The sequence below is a fragment of the Ctenopharyngodon idella genome, chromosome 17 (genome assembly GCF_019924925.1).
Source record: "Ctenopharyngodon idella isolate HZGC_01 chromosome 17, HZGC01, whole genome shotgun sequence".
NCBI lineage: Eukaryota > Metazoa > Chordata > Actinopteri > Cypriniformes > Xenocyprididae > Ctenopharyngodon > Ctenopharyngodon idella.
In genome coordinates, this window is record NC_067236.1 from 18,617,696 (window position 1) to 18,635,672 (window position 17,977).

General features: G+C 34.6%; 1 long non-coding RNA gene across 1 annotated transcript; it reads right to left on the reverse strand.

The window, feature by feature from the left end:
- Window positions 1-1,845: 1,845 nt before the first annotated feature.
- Window positions 1,846-16,874, reverse strand: LOC127499070 (uncharacterized). The gene is made up of 7 exons (XR_007926032.1): window positions 16,750-16,874; window positions 16,372-16,486; window positions 6,947-11,456; window positions 5,905-5,997; window positions 5,357-5,398; window positions 4,291-4,467; window positions 1,846-2,364 (listed from the first exon to the last, which is right to left on the reverse strand). It is a non-coding gene; the product is annotated as an uncharacterized LOC127499070 (long non-coding RNA).
- Window positions 16,875-17,977: the final 1,103 nt, after the last annotated feature.

Below are 17,977 nucleotides of genomic sequence, written 5' to 3' on the forward strand. Positions count from 1 at the left end.
CCTCAGACACGCTCACTTGAGCAGGGACACGTTCCAGTATCTCTGTGCTGCGTCTCCTGATCAAAAACATCATAATGTGACAGGAGGATTTCAGTGCGTGCGATTCCTGTGGTGTACTGAGATATACAGACCACAAAGTGTTTCAATCACACTTTAAAATGTCTGAATGCCATTAGATGCAACATATCAAAGCAAAGAAAGATGCACAAACACAAACACACTGCAAAAAATTATTTTCCTATTTAGTATTTTGTCTTGTTTTCCAGTGCAAACATTCTTAAATCAATATACAAGCAAAGTCGCAGGGCCAAGAATGCTCTAATGGATTGTTGAGTAACATCTAATTAACGAAACAATAGATCTAAACTCAGATTTCAATCGCTGCAGATGTGACATAAAACACCTTTAACACACTTTTTTCACTTTTCTTCATAATCATCCAGTGATTTGAATCTCAATCTGTCAGACAGGATTTACAGTCGTTTAGGAGTGTTCAGGGAAGCTCTCTCACTCGATTCGTCACTGGCTCGGGTTGGATGCGTGTGGACCTGAGGATGACGGTGGGATCTGCTGCCCTCGGGCCTGGAACTTTGCAATAAACGATGAGTCAGTGGCATTGGCTCTCGCTGTCATGCTCCGACAAACACCGACTTCTCCTGAATTCACATCCCCGAGAAACGCAACATGTGTTTAGTTTGACACTTAATGCAACACTGTTGATTTAAGGGATTGTCCTTCTGGAATGATGCGAGTTCCTGTGATTTGCATGGCACTGCTCTTGATTTCTTCGGAAAATATTCCCAAAATATGATGTGCTCCAAGAAACACTGATTGATCTGAACACTTCGATCTAAACATGCGAGTGAAACTTTGATGAAACTGAAAATTCTTATTTCTATCAAATATGTTTTGTTCATTAGAAATACACTAATAAACAAACACACGTCCATCTGCGTTCAGTGATTATTTTGGCACGTTTCCTTGATTCGCTCTGTACATGTTCAGTCATGAACACTAGTCAATTCATGCTGTTTTTACTCTGACATCTAAAGTTTGTGATTTTACTTGTGTAAACAAGCTAATAACTTTACCATGATGAATTGATCAGATGGTAAAAGTGTCAGGTGGCTGATGAATAAAGAGATTGATCACTTTATTCAGGCGCAAATTATTACAATCTGATATAGAAGCTTATTTCTGCCATGGAATAACAAATAAAAAAGATAATTATGAGATATAAACTTGCAATTGCAAGAAAAAAAAAGTCAGAATTGCGAGTTACAAGCTTCAGCACTGCAAAAAAATATATAGTCCTCAATATTTTTGTCTTAAATCATTCTTAAATCAAGATACATTTACTAGAGAAGCAAAATGACTGAAGATATTAAGACTTGTCTTATGAAAAAAATATTTAAATTAAGTTACTTTACACATTTAAAATGAGACAAAATATCTGTCAATGGGGTCAGAAAAAGAATTGTTTTTTCCATTTTAATAGTTTAACTATTGGCAGATATTTGTTCTTCACTGTAGTTGAAAATTCCTTGTATGATGGTTATTTTCTATTTTTAATAAAGTTTATTTTTCTGACTCCATTGGCAGATATTTGTTCTTGTTTTAAGCACAAACTCACTTCATTTTGATGCATTTTTCAGTAAACAAGACTTAAAATCTTCAGTCATTTCTCTTCTCCAGTAAATGTATCTTGATTTAAGAGTGTTTAGATATTTGTGCTGGAAAACAAGACAGAAATACTGAGGAAGAACATACGAATTGAAGACGAACATTTACTCCTGTAGAATAACGTCACTGATAAATCATTCACAATAAGACCAGAAACATGAATTAAGAGAGTCAATAGATTTTATTTGGATTTCAGACTTTAATATTAATTGGAGCTCTTCATGTTTATTTCAAATAAAATTAAGAGTTTAAGATGCTTATGCCAGGAATTCTCAGTCTCCAACTCTTGTCGTTACTACTGTCTAACTGAACACAGATCAGTGGCTGTGGATCACCCGTCACTTCAGGGAAGAGGTGATGTTGTAGATGTTGTTACATTGCCTCTTTCCCGATGTTTGCTTCGCCGTGTCCTCGGGGCTTCGGTCTGGACTCCTCTTGAGATGCTTCTGTCTCTTCATCATGAGCAGTGATCACAGGGTGAAGGAGCACATGCTTCAGGGAATACTCATACTCATGACACTGCGCTTGACCTTCCAGGAAAGACATGTCCAAAATCCGTGCAGATTGCTTAATGTTTCTGGATGAAGAAAATGACAAGTAGCGAAGAAGGGTCATGTTGGGTGATGCATTTCAAACAGCGCCGAGCGATCGGGATTGAAGCCGTCAGATGCACAACAGCATCTGTGAGAGATGGAGATTAATAAGGCCGAGCAGCTGAAGTCAAGTCAAGTCATGTCAAAGTTTTTTTCACAATGTACATGCTTTTAAAGCAGCTTTACAGAAAGTCATACTGCACATATACCAGTGACTCAGACACACGTTTGAGCGCTCAAAGGCAATTATTAAGAGATTTAAATGTTGGTTGGTTTTGCTCAAAGTAGGAATAAGTGATTCTCAAAAAGTATGAATGAATATATGACCAGTTGTTGCGGGTGAAAAGTCTGAAAAAGTTTGAAAAGTATGTTCTCTATCTCTAGGGCATGCTTTATTAAAATATTTTCTACATTTAATCAGTAGTCATTTAAGCAATAATGTTGAGAAATAAAGAGTTTGGCTTTCATTTCAGTTAGTAGCAACTCTGATTTCAAGCAGAATTACTGTAACATGATGGCGTTCTTCACTGTGGTTGAAAATTACTTATATGGTGGTAAAGATTTATGTAGAAAATGAGTAATACGATGGTAAAGATTTTAGTAGAAAATTACTTATATGATGGTATAGATTTTCATATAAAATTACTTATACAATGGTAAATATTTTAGTACAAAATTACTTGTACAATGGTATAGATTTTCACATAAAATTACTTATACGATTTTATTCGAAAATTACTTATACGATGGTATAGATTTTCTTCGAAAATGACTTATATGATGGTATAGATTTTCGTAGAAAATGACTTATATGATGGTATAGATTTTCGTAGAAAATGACTAATACGATGGTATAGATTTTCGTAAAAAATGACTTATACGATGGTATAGATTTTCTTCGAAAATGACTTATATGATGGTATAGATTTTCGTAGAAAATGACTTATATGATGGTATAGATTTTCGTAGAAAATGACTTATATGATGGTATAGATTTTCGTAAAAAATTACTTATATGATGGTATAGATTTTTGTAGAAAATGACATATGATGGTATAGATTTTCGTAAAAAATTACTTATATGATGGTATAGATTTTCATATAAAATTACTTATACAATGGTAAATATTTTAGTACAAAATTACTTGTACAATGGTATAGATTTTCACATCAAATTACTTATACGATTTTATTCGAAAATTACTTATACGATGGTATAGATTTTCATAGAAAATGACTTATATGATGGTATAGATTTTATTCGAAAATTACTTATACGATGGTAAATATTTTTGTAGAAAATGACTAATACGGTGGTACAGATTTTCATAGAAAATGACTTATATGATGGTATAGATTTTCGTAAAAAATTACTTATATGATGGTATAGATTTTCGTAAAAAATTACTTATACGATGGTATAGATTTTTGTAGAAAATGACATATGATGGTATAGATTTTCGTAAAAAATTACTTATACGATGGTATACATTTTTGTAGAAAATGACTTATACGATGGTAAATATTTTTGTAGAAAATGACTTATACGATGGTATAGATTTATTCGAAAATTACTTATACGATGGTAAATATTTTTGTAGAAAATGACTAATACGATGGTATAGATTTTTGTAGAAAATGACTTATATGATGGTATAGATTTTCGTAAAAAATTACTTATACGACGGTATAGATTTTCGTAGAAAATGACTTATATGATGGTATAGATTTTTGTAGAAAATGACTTATACGATGGTATAGATTTTCATCGAAAATTACTTATATGATGGTAAATATTTTAGTAGAAAATTACTTATTTTAAAGATTATTTTAAAGTCAGTAAAGATTTTGGTCGCCCACCTCTAAGTACTTTAAACAGGAAACTGCTAGAAAATAAACACATAATGATTTTAGTCAGTATCGGATAAAGTTGGATCTATTTCTCTTTTCATCTCACACAGAGCCAAGATAAAATCACACATAACATCTTCAGCTCTCTCATCCGCTCTCTTACAGCCGAGTCCATTCTGTGTTTTACGGCGATATCCCGAACAGAGAGCAGGTCACCGGACAGACGCTGAATTTGGGGTGAATAGCAAGGATAATGGATTTAGCTCTGAATCCCTGGAATGTCTGATTTCAGCCACATCCAGTGCATCAGCACAGTGGGCGGCAGAGACATTCACAAAGTCTGTGAAAACAAAGACACACACAGGAGAGAAATCAGAGAACGCTCATTTTGGTATTTCATGAGGCATATGCTTCGTTCAGATCATAGGAAGGGAATGCGCTCTATCCCATGGGATCTGAAAAACATTTCTGAATGAAGAATTAAATCACACTTGAGGAAATGTACAGCAGTAGCTTTCATAGTTCCTGATCCGTCTCACATTGCATCTCCATTTATGGGCAGTCAGAAAACTGAAATGAGTTCATTCAGAAGTGTATTTTGCGAGCACATCTGTGCATCTTACATCACCGACACTGTTTACACAGCTCTATACTTTATGAACGAGTTTTACATTCACTCTAATGCCAAGATTTTCATCATAAGTGCTTTCAAAAGCTATTCAATAAAAATAAATTAATAAACAACAAAGAGATGATCAATGTAAATGTTCCTTCAGATGTCTGATCTATCTTAACTGTAAATAAATGTAAAGAGAGTCTCCATCGCACTCAGAGGTCAAAGGTCATTCTGATTCACTCACCGTCTGTGTCTCTTCAATATCGCAGCCCATGAAATCGCAGCTGCTCTCCGTTGCTCAATATTTAAACTCGTAAAAAAAAAAGGGATCATTTCCCATGACATCATGAAGATCTTCCACTTGATTGTAAATACTGTTTCTCTTATTATTTGGCCTGTTTCATCTGTTTATAAACTCTCTCCTTATCAAGTTCAGCATTTGACAGCATGGTGGAATTATTGACATTATATCAGTACATCATATTTATTGGTGGATTGTACGATTAAACGGAAACTGGAATCAGAGATTTTTATGTTTTTGAAAGATACTTCAAAACAATGTCTGAAATGATTGAGTACATCAACATGAAGATGTGGAGAACATCAGATTGACCAGAACAAACAGCTGCTTCATCTTCAGGCCTTCAGCCTCCGTCTGACACGAAAAATCAGAAGAAAGGAGACAAATGGGTAGAAGAATGTAAAAACATGACTAGAAAAGAGTGTTACACTAATTAAATTGAGATATAAAGTCAGAATTGTGAGATATAAAGTCAGAATTGTGAGAAAGTCAGAATTGCGAGAAATAAAGTCAGAATTGTGAGTTTTAAAGTCAGAATTGTGAGATATAAAGTCAGAATTGTGAGATATAAAGTCAGAATTGCGAGATATAAAGTCAGAATTGCGAGATATAAAGTCAGAATTACTAAAGTCAGAATTGCGAGATATAAAGTCAGAATTGCGAGAAATAAAGTCAGAATTGCGAGATATAAAGTCAGAATTGCGAGAAATAAAGTCAGAATTGCGAGATATAAAGTCAATTGTGAGAAAAAAGTTTGCAATTCTGACTTTATATTTTGAGAAGCTTTTCTGCTAAGAGTGCATTGGCTTAAACTGAATAACTTCTAATGTGTTTATAAATTCAGGTTTAAATGCTTTTACCATTTTTTTTGGAGGCAATCACACGAGTTCAGCATCAGTAACGCTCAGGAATCACGATCCTCAAATATGGGTCAGAACCTCAGAGGAACCCAGCTGAGGAAAGTAAAAGGATCATTCATCAAGAAGCGCATGGGTCAAAGCATGATGCCAAGACTCGAGCCACTACAGGAAGTGCAGTGAACACACACACACACACACACAAACACACAAACAAACAAACACACACACACACACACACACACAGACTTATGTCTGCGGCTGCAGTGTTTGCTTTCACAGTGGACAGAAGTGTGTGTCGGAGCAACAGCCTGTAATTTAGCTCAATATAAAGATCCGCTGTAATGAACGAGACGCACAGAGAGAGCGTTCACACTGAGAATCTGTTGGAAGCCCAATAAAATGTGTTGAAAAGCACGTCTAGGTCTTGAACTGGATCATCTCCAAACTTAAAACTGGATCTTACTGGGTTTTCAAGTCTGCTGTTAAAATATTCTTCAAACTGAGAGCTGCGATCGTTCCAGCATCAGATTGAGATTAATGATATTGTGTCATTCTGCTGATGATTATCACTAAATCAAACATATAGTGTATATATATATATATAAATGTTCCATGTATTTTATTTATTTATTTATTTTTTAAATATGATATTATTTGAGTATCTCTAAATTAAACATTTATATATTCTTTTAATAATTAATTAATTAATGATAATTAATTTTGGTGCTTGAGGATCACTAAATCAAACATTTATATATTTTATATTCCTCTTTTTAAAAAAAAAAAAAAAAAAAAGAATTATTTTAGTGTTTGAGTATCTCTAAATCAAACATTTATATATTTTTTGTTCCACGTGTATTTTTTTTTACCTAGAGTGGAATTTTTGTGACATGAACAGTGGAATAAATCAGAGGTGACTCAAGCACATTGTTAAAAATAAAGGAATGGGATCATTGGAAACACATGAAGCTCTGTCCAGCGGAGTTTACTGGAACATGGTGAAATACGAGGAATGCTCCAACTCTTTACGACAAAACCTCACTTCAGCAGCCAGTCAGATGTGCGGTCTCTGCAGGAATGGGAACGATCGGGTCTCCTCCACATCTGTCCGACACCCTCCAGCTGCAGATCTGACCCGGGTTACGGTAACTGTGAGGCGGAGTGAAGTCGTCCATCACACACTCGCCGCTCAGCAGAAGAGCGTCAGGAATGTGTTTGAACACGCGCCACGTCACTCCACGTCACTGACGGACCTGTTCATCACACATGATCAACACAAAAATGAATGTTTCCAGAAAACATTGCTCAAAAACTCTACAAATACATCTAATGACTAAGATGATTTGAGTGTTTTCAGGCATTTCAGAGGCTGTGATTGAAAAAGTGCAGTAACCAGTGGACCAATCGCATCGCAGCATCACAAATGTTGGTTTGGTGGTTCTGAAACGTCTGAGTCAAAGTCTGTCATCAGAATGATTTGATTTAATTCCCTCCAGAAGCGTCTCACACGATTGTGTTCCCAAACACCAGCATCCGAACGCAAGATCACATGACAGCGTTTATTGTGTTTCGTCTGACGCTCTGAGACCAACTCATTTATGATGGAGGAGAAAGAGCCCGACTGAAGAAACTTACAGTTTTAGTACTGATATTTTGCACCAATTTCCCAGGAAGTGATGATTTTGTTCTTTTGAATGTTCACATGGGATGGAGACGCTGCTTTATTCGCAAATGTTTTATGCCATATGCCAATTTGGTGCATAAGCTAAATTGTCAACTTTGGATGGAAACACAGCTGGTGAGACGGCCGTTCTGGGTTCATTTACTGCTACTGTGAGCTGCAGAGAGAGAGACGTGTTGTTATATGGTGAGAAGCGGAAGTTGAGATGATAGATGAAGGTGTTGAACTCATTCATGCTCAAGGGCTCGAGTCGGATCAGTGCAGAAACAGACATGCGTCCGGCTCATTCCTCTCGTGCCTTCAAGCTTTCCGGAACGCTCTTCCGATGGGAGACATGATATAGAGCCGCTCACTTCTGCTGCGATATACATTCACCAGATCACATGACAAACATGAGAGAGGCAAAATAAACTCACAGCAGACAGAAAACTGAGAGAACACAATCACATTCTCGTCACGTATAATACAATCACATGAAGCAAAATGATGATTGTTGGAGAAGATAAAACAATTAAAACCCCTAAAGCTCCCAAAAATCCAATATGTGTCAGATTTACACTGATTGACACTAATAAAGTTATGAAAACGTCAGTTTTAAATGTTCTCTGAACGTTCTGAAACAAGTAGTAACATTTAAAAAACGCTAGATGAACGTCCAACTTAATGTTTCAGGAAAAATGTATAACGTTTTTGTTCTAATGTTTTGAGAACATTATTAAAGACCGATAAAAAAAGCAGATAGCCTAGTGGGCAGCACCGACATATAGCGCCGCTGTGCTTTGGGCGACCCGAGTCCACTTTCCCGATCCCGTCCCCTTCTATCTCTCCCACTTCGCTTACTGTCCTATCATAACAAAAGCAAAAACGCCAAAAAATACATCTTTAAAAAAGACCAGATAACTTTAAACAAACATCCTATTAATGTTACTGGATGCTGAGAGAACCTTGCCAGAACATTCCCTGTTAGCTGGGATACTCCCATAATCTTTGTTTTATTTACAACTTTGAAAAATCTTACTTATGAGTATTACTAGTGATGACTGATCACTAATAAACCACCCGCAGCAGTGTGAATCCCTTGAGACGGGAAGCTCGTGTCAAACATCAGACATCTGAAGCAGCAGAAACATTGTGAAGGATGAATATCAAACACAAACCCCAGAAGGACAGAGTCGTCAGCAGACGCAACGATCCGCTCAGAGATCAGAGATCTGTTGTGTTTGTCATGTCAGCAAACGTCTCATGTCACTTCTGTTCATCAGGAACATGTGTGAATGTAAACAACACACATCTGCACATGTTCGACCACAGAACAGCCTCAGATGATCAGAGTTTTGCTCAAGAACCCGGTCATACAGACGTGATTTCAATCATGTTCTGTGACACTGTTATTGAGCTGAACTGATCTGAATAATCACTCTATTGTCTTCTGCAGAGCTGCTTTACAGCTAGGGTTGCAAAGTTTCCAGAAACCTTCCAGGATTTTTGGAAACTTTCCAAGTTTTTTGTGGAAATTTTCAGAAGCTTTTGGATAGTTTCTGGAAATTTTCAGCCCCTTTGCAACCCTATTTACAGCTAAAAATTGATTTTGTCTCATATTTGATGAAGTTTGCATCACTGATTCTGCTATTTTTCTGTTCATTACTGTGAAGCTGCTTTGAAACGATCTGTACTGTATAAAGCTCTGTAGAAATAAAGCTGACTTGACTTGTTTGTTCTGTATGAAAAGCGTCACATCATATAGGCTGTACCTCAATACTAGTTTTACTTGATCTCAGAGCTGCGTTCAACACTATAGATCATAAAATACTCTTAGATCGACTACAAAATTACACTGGTATTCAGGAACATGCGTTAAGGTGGTTTAGATCGTACCTATCAGACTGTCACCATTTTGTCTATTTAAATGGGGAAAAATCTAAGATAACGTCAGTAAATTATGGAGTGCCACAAGGTTCGGTGTTAGGCCCTCTGTTATTTTAAATATATATGCTGCCACTTGGGAATATTATAAGAAAATCCATAAACTTGGATCCATAAACATCACAAATAAATAAACTATTTTTAAAAATTCTCAAATGTGTGATGATTTTTGCTTTTAAAAAAACAGATTCATTTTGCAGTATTACATTATATTCCAACATTCCATTTTCTGTAAGCGTTCTTCAAAATGATATGTATTGTAAAAAGTGCAATACAAAAAAATTTGAATGAGGATATTTATTGTATTTATAGATATAGTTTTTTTTTGACCGCTTGACCTATACACGTCTTTGTACGATCTCTATATTCTTAAATAAACGTCAGACAAGTAAAGATCCTTCCTCCTGTTGAGCTTTTCAGTTTAACCTCCATTTATTCAAGAGAAGAATTTATGAGTCTCTCCTGAGACGATCACATTTCAACCTCGAGCTGAGAGAAACACTACTGTATATACTCACATCTCAAGTGTGTGTGTGTGTTGATGTGGTTTACTTTCACATCTTTATTTCTGTTTCTATACAGTTCTGGTCCTCTGATCTAAATGGTCCAAGTGTTGTTCTCAGATCAAAACATCCATCAAACTGCATTAGATATGGAGTTATTTGTAAGAAGATGATCTGTCAGATCAGCTGCACTGAATCTTCATAAACATTGTGAAATGCATTATATGAGAGGTTCACAGATGGATTGTAACGACGGCTTGTGTTTCCTCCGTTCAGAAGAATGTGTGAACAGAAAGTGTAAACAGATCGAGTGACGTCTGAACTTGATCCAGAACTATTGAGATGGATGTTTAACACTGCAAGTGTGTTTCTAGAAGAGCTCGACCATTGACCTGGTTCTGCGCTGCAAAAAAATTATGTTCTTCCTCAGAATTTCTGTCTTGTTTTCCAGTACAAACAACTGAAGGAAAAGGACCTGAAGACTCGTGTCATGAAATCATATTTACTGTCTGAGCGGGAGCCGCATATGGAAAAACACAAGAGGAGATTTTATGTTCAGATACTCAAAGCAGATGTTCCTCACGTTTCCTTCTACATGGAAAACTGGACTCATCTGAGACAAACAATTAACAACCTCTATCACTGGATCACTGACAGCCTGCTGATGGCGGTTTGGAGTTTGTGTTACAGAATTCATTTATTTCTATAGCGCTTTATACAATACAGATTGTTTCAAAGCAGCTTCACAGAAATAAACAGGAAAATAACAGAATCAATGATGCAAACTTCATCAAATATGAGACAAATTCAAATTCGGCTGTAAAGCAGCTCTACAGAAGACAATAGAGTCATTAATCAGATCAAGTTTTGTTCTCATCTGATAGTGTCAGTGCAGTCAAGTCGGTAATATTACTGTCTTTGAAACCCTTTAATATTTAATAACCCTTTCATTATTTAAAATCCTTTAATATTTACAGTCTTTTTTTAAGACAATGTGTTTCTGAGCAGACACAATGATGGAAACTAGATTGCATTTTCTGAAGGAAATATCAGCATTTGAAAGACTGAAAGAATAAACAAGAATAATGTTCAAGTTTTAGTTTTAAGCTGTAAATGAAATGCTTGCTTCGTGTCTAAGTTTTTATGTCTATAGTTTTTCTCATCCAGCAGGTGAAGCGATCAGTCACATTCAGAACAATTCCAACTCTGAATCTCACGAATGTTCCGTCAGAATCAAGTTTTCCCGAGTGCTCTCTGCCGACTGATGTTTTTCTGGTTTCTGTCATTACCTCACTGACTTCAGCCCGCTATCTCTGAGATTCACATCCAACATCTCAGTTTTTCCACTGGCTCGCTGATGGCCGAATACCTGCTCCGTGTGCCGCAGATTTCCATGTTCTGTGAAGCCAGATGCCTTCAGAATGCCGGAGATAATGGAGCTTCATCTAGAACAATAATCTCACAGAATTAAGAGGTTAAATTGACAATAATCTAACAGAATTAAAGAGTTAAATAGACAATAATCTCACAGAATTAAGAGGTTAAATAGACAATAATCTCACAGAATTAAAGAGTTAAATAGACAATAATCTCACAGAATTAAAGAGTTAAATAGACAATAATCTCACAGAATTAAAGAGTTAAATAGACAATAATCTCATAGAATTAAAAAGTTAAATAGACAATAATCGCACAGAGTTAAGAGGTTAAATAGACAATAATCTCACAGAATTAAGAGGTTAAATAGACAATAATCTCACAGAATTAAAGAGTTAAATAGACAATAATCTCACAGAATTAAAGAGTTAAATAGACAATAATCTCATAGAATTAAGAGGTTAAATAGACAATAATCTCACAGAATTAAAGAGTTAAATAGACAATCTCACAGAATTAAAGAGTTAAATAGACAATAATCTCACAGAATTAAAGAGTTAAATAGACAATAATCTCAGAATTAAAGAGTTAAATAGACAATAATCTCAGAATTAAAGAGTTAAATAGACAATCTCACAGAATTAAAGAGTTGAATAGACAATAATCTTACAGAATTAAAGAGTTAAATAGACAATAATCTCATAGAATTAAAAAGTTAAATAGCCAATAATCGCACAGAGTTAAGAGGTTAAATAGACAATAATCTCACAGAATTAAGAGGTTAAATTGACAATAATCTAACAGAATTAAAGAGTTAAATAGACAATAATCTCACAGAATTAAGAGGTTAAATAGACAATAATCTCACAGAATTAAAGAGTTAAATAGACAATAATCTCACAGAATTAAAGAGTTAAATAGACAATAATCTCACAGAATTAAAGAGTTAAATAGACAATAATCTCACAGAATTAAAGAGTTAAATAGACAATAATCTCATAGAATTAAAAAGTTAAATAGACAATAATCGCACAGAGTTAAGAGGTTAAATAGACAATAATCTCACAGAATTAAAGAGTTAAATAGACAATAATCTCACAGAATTAAAGAGTTAAATAGACAATAATCTCACAGAGTTAAGAGGTTAAATAGACAATAATCGCACAGAATTAAAGAGTTAAATAGGCAATAATTTCATAGAATTAAAAAGTTAAATAGACAATAATCTCATAGAATTAAGAGGTTAAATAGACAATAATCTCACAGAATTAAAGAGTTAAATAGACAATAATCTCACAGAATTAAAGAGTTAAATAGACAATAATCTCACAGAATTAAAGAGTTAAATAGACAATAATCTCAGAATTAAAGAGTTAAATAGACAATAATCTCAGAATTAAAGAGTTAAATAGACAATCTCACAGAATTAAAGAGTTGAATAGACAATAATCTTACAGAATTAAAGAGTTAAATAGACAATAATCTCATAGAATTAAAAAGTTAAATAGACAATAATCGCACAGAGTTAAGAGGTTAAATAGACAATAATCTCACAGAATTAAGAGGTTAAATAGACAATAATCTCATAGAGTTAAGAGGTTAAATAGACAATAATCTCACAGAATTAAAGAGTTAAATAGACAATAATCTCACAGAATTAAAGAGTTAAATAGACAATAATCTCACAGAATTAAGAGGTTAAATAGACAATAATCTCATAGAATTAAGAGGTTAAATAGACAATAATCTCACAGAGTTAAGAGGTTAAATAGACAATAATCTCATAGAATTAAGATGTTAAATAGACAATAATCTCACAGAATTAAAGAGTTAAATAGACAATAATCTCATAGAATTAAAAAGTTAAATAGACAATAATCGCACAGAGTTAAGAGGTTAAATTGACAATAATCTCACAGAATTAAGAGGTTCAATAGACAATAATCTCACAGAATTAAGAGGTTAAATAGACAATAATCTCACAGAATTAAAGAGTTAAATAGTGAATAATCTCACAGAATTAAAGAGTTAAATAGACAATAATCTCACAGAATTAAAGAGCTAAATAGACAATAATCTCAGAATTAAAGAGTTAAATAGACAATAATCTCAGAATTAAAGAGTTAAATAGACAATAATCTCAGAATAAGAGAGTTAAATAGACAATCTCACAGAATTAAAGAGTTGAATAGACAATAATCTTACAGAATTAAAGAGTTAAATAGACAATAATCGCACAGAAATAAAGAGTTAAATAGACAATAATCTCAGAATTAAAGAGTTAAATAGACAATAATCTCAGAATTAAAGAGTTAAATAAACAATAATCTCACAGAATTAAAGAGTTGAATAGACAATAATCGCACAGAAATAAAGAGTTAAATAGACAATAATCTCAGAATTAAAGAGTTAAATAGACAATAATCTCACAGAATTAAAGAGTTAAATAGACAATAATCTCAGAATTAAAGAGTTAAATAGACAATAATCTCAGAATTAAAGAGTTAAATAGACAATAATCTAACAGAATTAAAGAGTTAAATAGACAATAATCTCATAGAATTAAAGAGTTAAATAAACAATAATCTCACAGAATTAAAGAGTTAAATAGACAATAATCTCACAGAATTAAAGAGTTAAATAGACAATAATTGCACAGAATTAAAGAGTTAAATAGACAATCTCACAGAATTAAAGAGTTAAATAGACAATAATCTCAGAATTAAAGAGTTAAATAGACAATAATCTCAGAATTAAAGAGTTATATAGACAATAATCTAACAGAATTAAAGAGTTAAATAGACAATAATCTCATAGAATTAAAGAGTTAAATAGACAATAATCTCACAGAATTAAAGAGTTAAATAGACAATAATCTCACAGAATTAAAGAGTTAAATAGACAATAATCTCAGAATTAAAGAGTTAAATAGACAATAATCGCACAGAATTAAAGTTAAATAGACAATAATCGCACAGAATTAAAGAGTTAAATAGACAATAATCTCAGAATTAAGAGGTTAAACAGACAATAATCTTTACATCTGAATTCAATTTGTCTCATATTTGATGAAGTTTGCATCATTGATTCTGTTATTTTCCTGTTTATTTCTGTAAAGCTGCTTTGAACCAATCTGTGCTGTATAAAGCGCTATAGAAATAAAGATGACTTGACTGGACCATCACATCAGATGAGTATAACAACTTGTATAACAAATTTCACTCACAAACATGAGACTTTAAAGTAAATGGATTTTGTTCTGATACCAGTAGCAATATTCAAAAAACATTAGATGAACATCCAACTAAAACATTTCAGAAAAAACGCTCCATAAACGATGTATAAATAACATTTTTTGTGCTAACATTTTGAGAACATTATTAAAGACCAGATAACTCTGAACAAACGTTCTATTAACGTTCCTGGAAGAACGTTTGTTCCCTGTTCTCTGGCTTCATGTTTTGCCTTTTTGCAGACTCTGAACCAGCGATGCATTTCCCAGCCGTTGAGCTTTAACTGCCTCACCTCCCATATTTCTTCTGTCATCAGCACGCGTTACATACGTTTTTCACATCAACTCAAGCTTGTAAGCTTCACCACAGTCCTCCGCTCTATAGGCTGCAGGATTCCAGTGGCATCGCTGGACGCGCTCCGCTGCACGTGTGCGTCCGCCGCCGGCCCCCTGCACTGCATAATTACAACTGCATGTGCTCGTTCTCCACGGCCACGTACAGAGAGTGGATCTGACCCAGGTGATTATGTGAAACATTATTGCAAAACTCTCCATGCACGTACCAGCGGCTTCCTTCTGCTGAATCACTTACGACAGACACGCTGCACCTCACAGTCTTCTCGGGCGCATCAATCACGCTGCGCTTTTTCCGCTCTTGGCTGCACTGGGAATCAATGTCATGGTGTCTTTGAAGTGGGAATCCGCAAATGCTTGAGCAATATGAAAATCAAACACAATCACAAGCTGCTCTCATGTGTTTGTTGTGTTTACATTTAAGGTCTTGAAATGGATTTGAATGATATTGTGCAGTTCCACTTCCAGTAGATAGTTCAAGATCTCTGACAGATGTTTAAAATGCATCTGTAAACAACTTTTGTTCGTTTGTACATCAGAATATTTGGTAGGGAAGTGCATGCATGATTCCAGAAGAATTGGAGACTCAGTATTTCAACAGTCTTGTTTTCCAGCACAAATATCTAAACATCCTTAAATCATGATACATTTACTGGAGAAGCAAAATGACACAATAAGTCTTTTAATCTGTGAGTTTGTGCTTGAAACAAGAACAAATATCTGCCAATTGGGTCAGAAAAATAATCTTGTTTTCACTTTGAATTAAGTTGATTTTTCTGACCCCACAAAGCACAAACTCTCAGATAAAAAGACTTATTGTGTCATTTTGCATCTCCAGTAAATGTATCATGATTTAAGAATGTTTAGATATTTGTGATTGCTTTGAAAGGCGTTTTCATTATTTAATGACTGATTTTGTGTCCTCTGACATCTTTCAGTGAGCTCTCGGATCAGTCTTGGCTCTTTCCTCTCGTTTTCCATCCGAACTTCATCAGGAATGGCATTTTTGTTCATTGTTTAGCTGCATAGTTTATCAGGACTCACAAATGTTTTCTAATGGAAATACTGAGAGTCAAGTCAATCAGCTTTATTTCTACAGCACAATACAATACAGATTGCTCAAAGCAACTTCACAGTAATAAACAGAATCAATGTTGCAAACTTCATCAAATATGAGACAAACTCACATTCTGCTGTAAAGTGTCATTATTCAGATCAATTCAGTTCAAGTTTTGATTTCATCTGATAGTGGCAGAGCAGTTAAATCAATAATATTACAGAATATCAACTCAGAGCAAAAACAATCATTCATATGTGAAAAAGATTGTGTTGTATTTAATGCAAAGTGAGTGTTTCAGGAAGCCTGTGCTGCGGAGATGAAGCGGAGCCGGACTGACCTTTACACTGGATTCATGATCTCCAGCTGAAACTCCAAACACACGCCATCTCCAGGGAAGGTTTTGGAGGGAATGTGCGATGGAGGAATGCACAGACCTAAAGACCAGCTTTTCCCTGGGAATATAAATCAGTGTGGGATATTACTTTGAATGACAAACATGATATTTCACTGTAACTGGAAAGAAATAAAGTCTCCGTTGGTGGAGGTGAACGAGGTTAACGGAGATCAACGCCTCTGAAAAACTCAGAAATCTTCTCAGGTACAGCCACTTCAACATTACTCATCATCACATGATTATTTACAGAACGAATGAAATAAAGAGTGAATGAGCAGGATGAACAGCCCAGAATCCATCAGATCCACAGAAAACACTTACTGATGTCTGGGCTGTCGATTTCCCTCCAAAAATGATGTCACTTCCTGGAGGATGATGTCATTAAGGAACATGTTTCATTTGACCTATTGAAGAACAAAACATCATAAAGAAACATCTGGAAGCAATAAAATAAATATATAAATATACATATATAAATAAAAATAAATAAATAAATAAATAAATAAAAATGTGTATATATATATATATATATATATATATAGTAGTGAACAATTGAAGTGGATCAGAACCTTTCATCAAAGTTGTCCTAAAACCTTCTTCTTAAGACAACTTAGTTCCTAGGACAACTTTGCTGAACTTTTTTGATCCACTTCAAATGTTGACTACTGTATATACAGGTGCTGGTCATATAATTAGAATATCATCAAAAAGTTGATTTATTTCACTAATTCCATTCAAAAAGTGAAACTTGTATATTATATTCATTCATTACACACAGACTGATATATTTCAAATGTTTATTTCTTTTAATTTTGATGATTATAACTGACAACTAAGGAAAATCCCAAATTCAGTATCTCAGAAAATTAGAATATTGTGAAAAGGTTCAATATTGAAGACACCTGGTGCCACACTCTAATCAGCTAATTAACTCAAAACACCTGCAAAGGCCTTTAAAGGGTCTCTCAGTCTAGTTCTGTAGGCTACACAATCATGGGGAAGACTGCTGACTTGACAGTTGTCCAAAAGACGACCATTGACACCTTACACAAGGAGGGCAAGACACAAAAGGTCATTGCAAAAGAGGCTGGCTGTTCACAGAGCTCTGTGTCCAAGCACATTAATAGAGAGGTGAAGGGAAGGAAAAGATGTGGTAGAAAAAAGTGTACAAGCAATAGGGATAACCGCACCCTGGAGAGGATTGTGAAACAAAACCCATTCAAAAATGTGGGGGAGATTCACAAAGAGTGGACTGCAGCTGGAGTCAGTGCTTCAAGAACCACTACGCACAGACGTATGCAAGACATGGGTTTCAGCTGTCGCATTCCTTGTGTCAAGCCACTCTTGAACAACAGACAGCGTCAGAAGCGTCTCGCCTGGGCTAAAGACAAAAAGGACTGGACTGCTGCTGAGTGGTCCAAAGTTATGTTCTCTGATAAAAGTACATTTTTGCATTTCCTTTGGAAATCAGGGTCCCAGAGTCTGGAGGAAGAGAGGAGAGGCACACAATCCACGTTGCTTGAGGTCCAGTGTAAAGTTTCCACAGTCA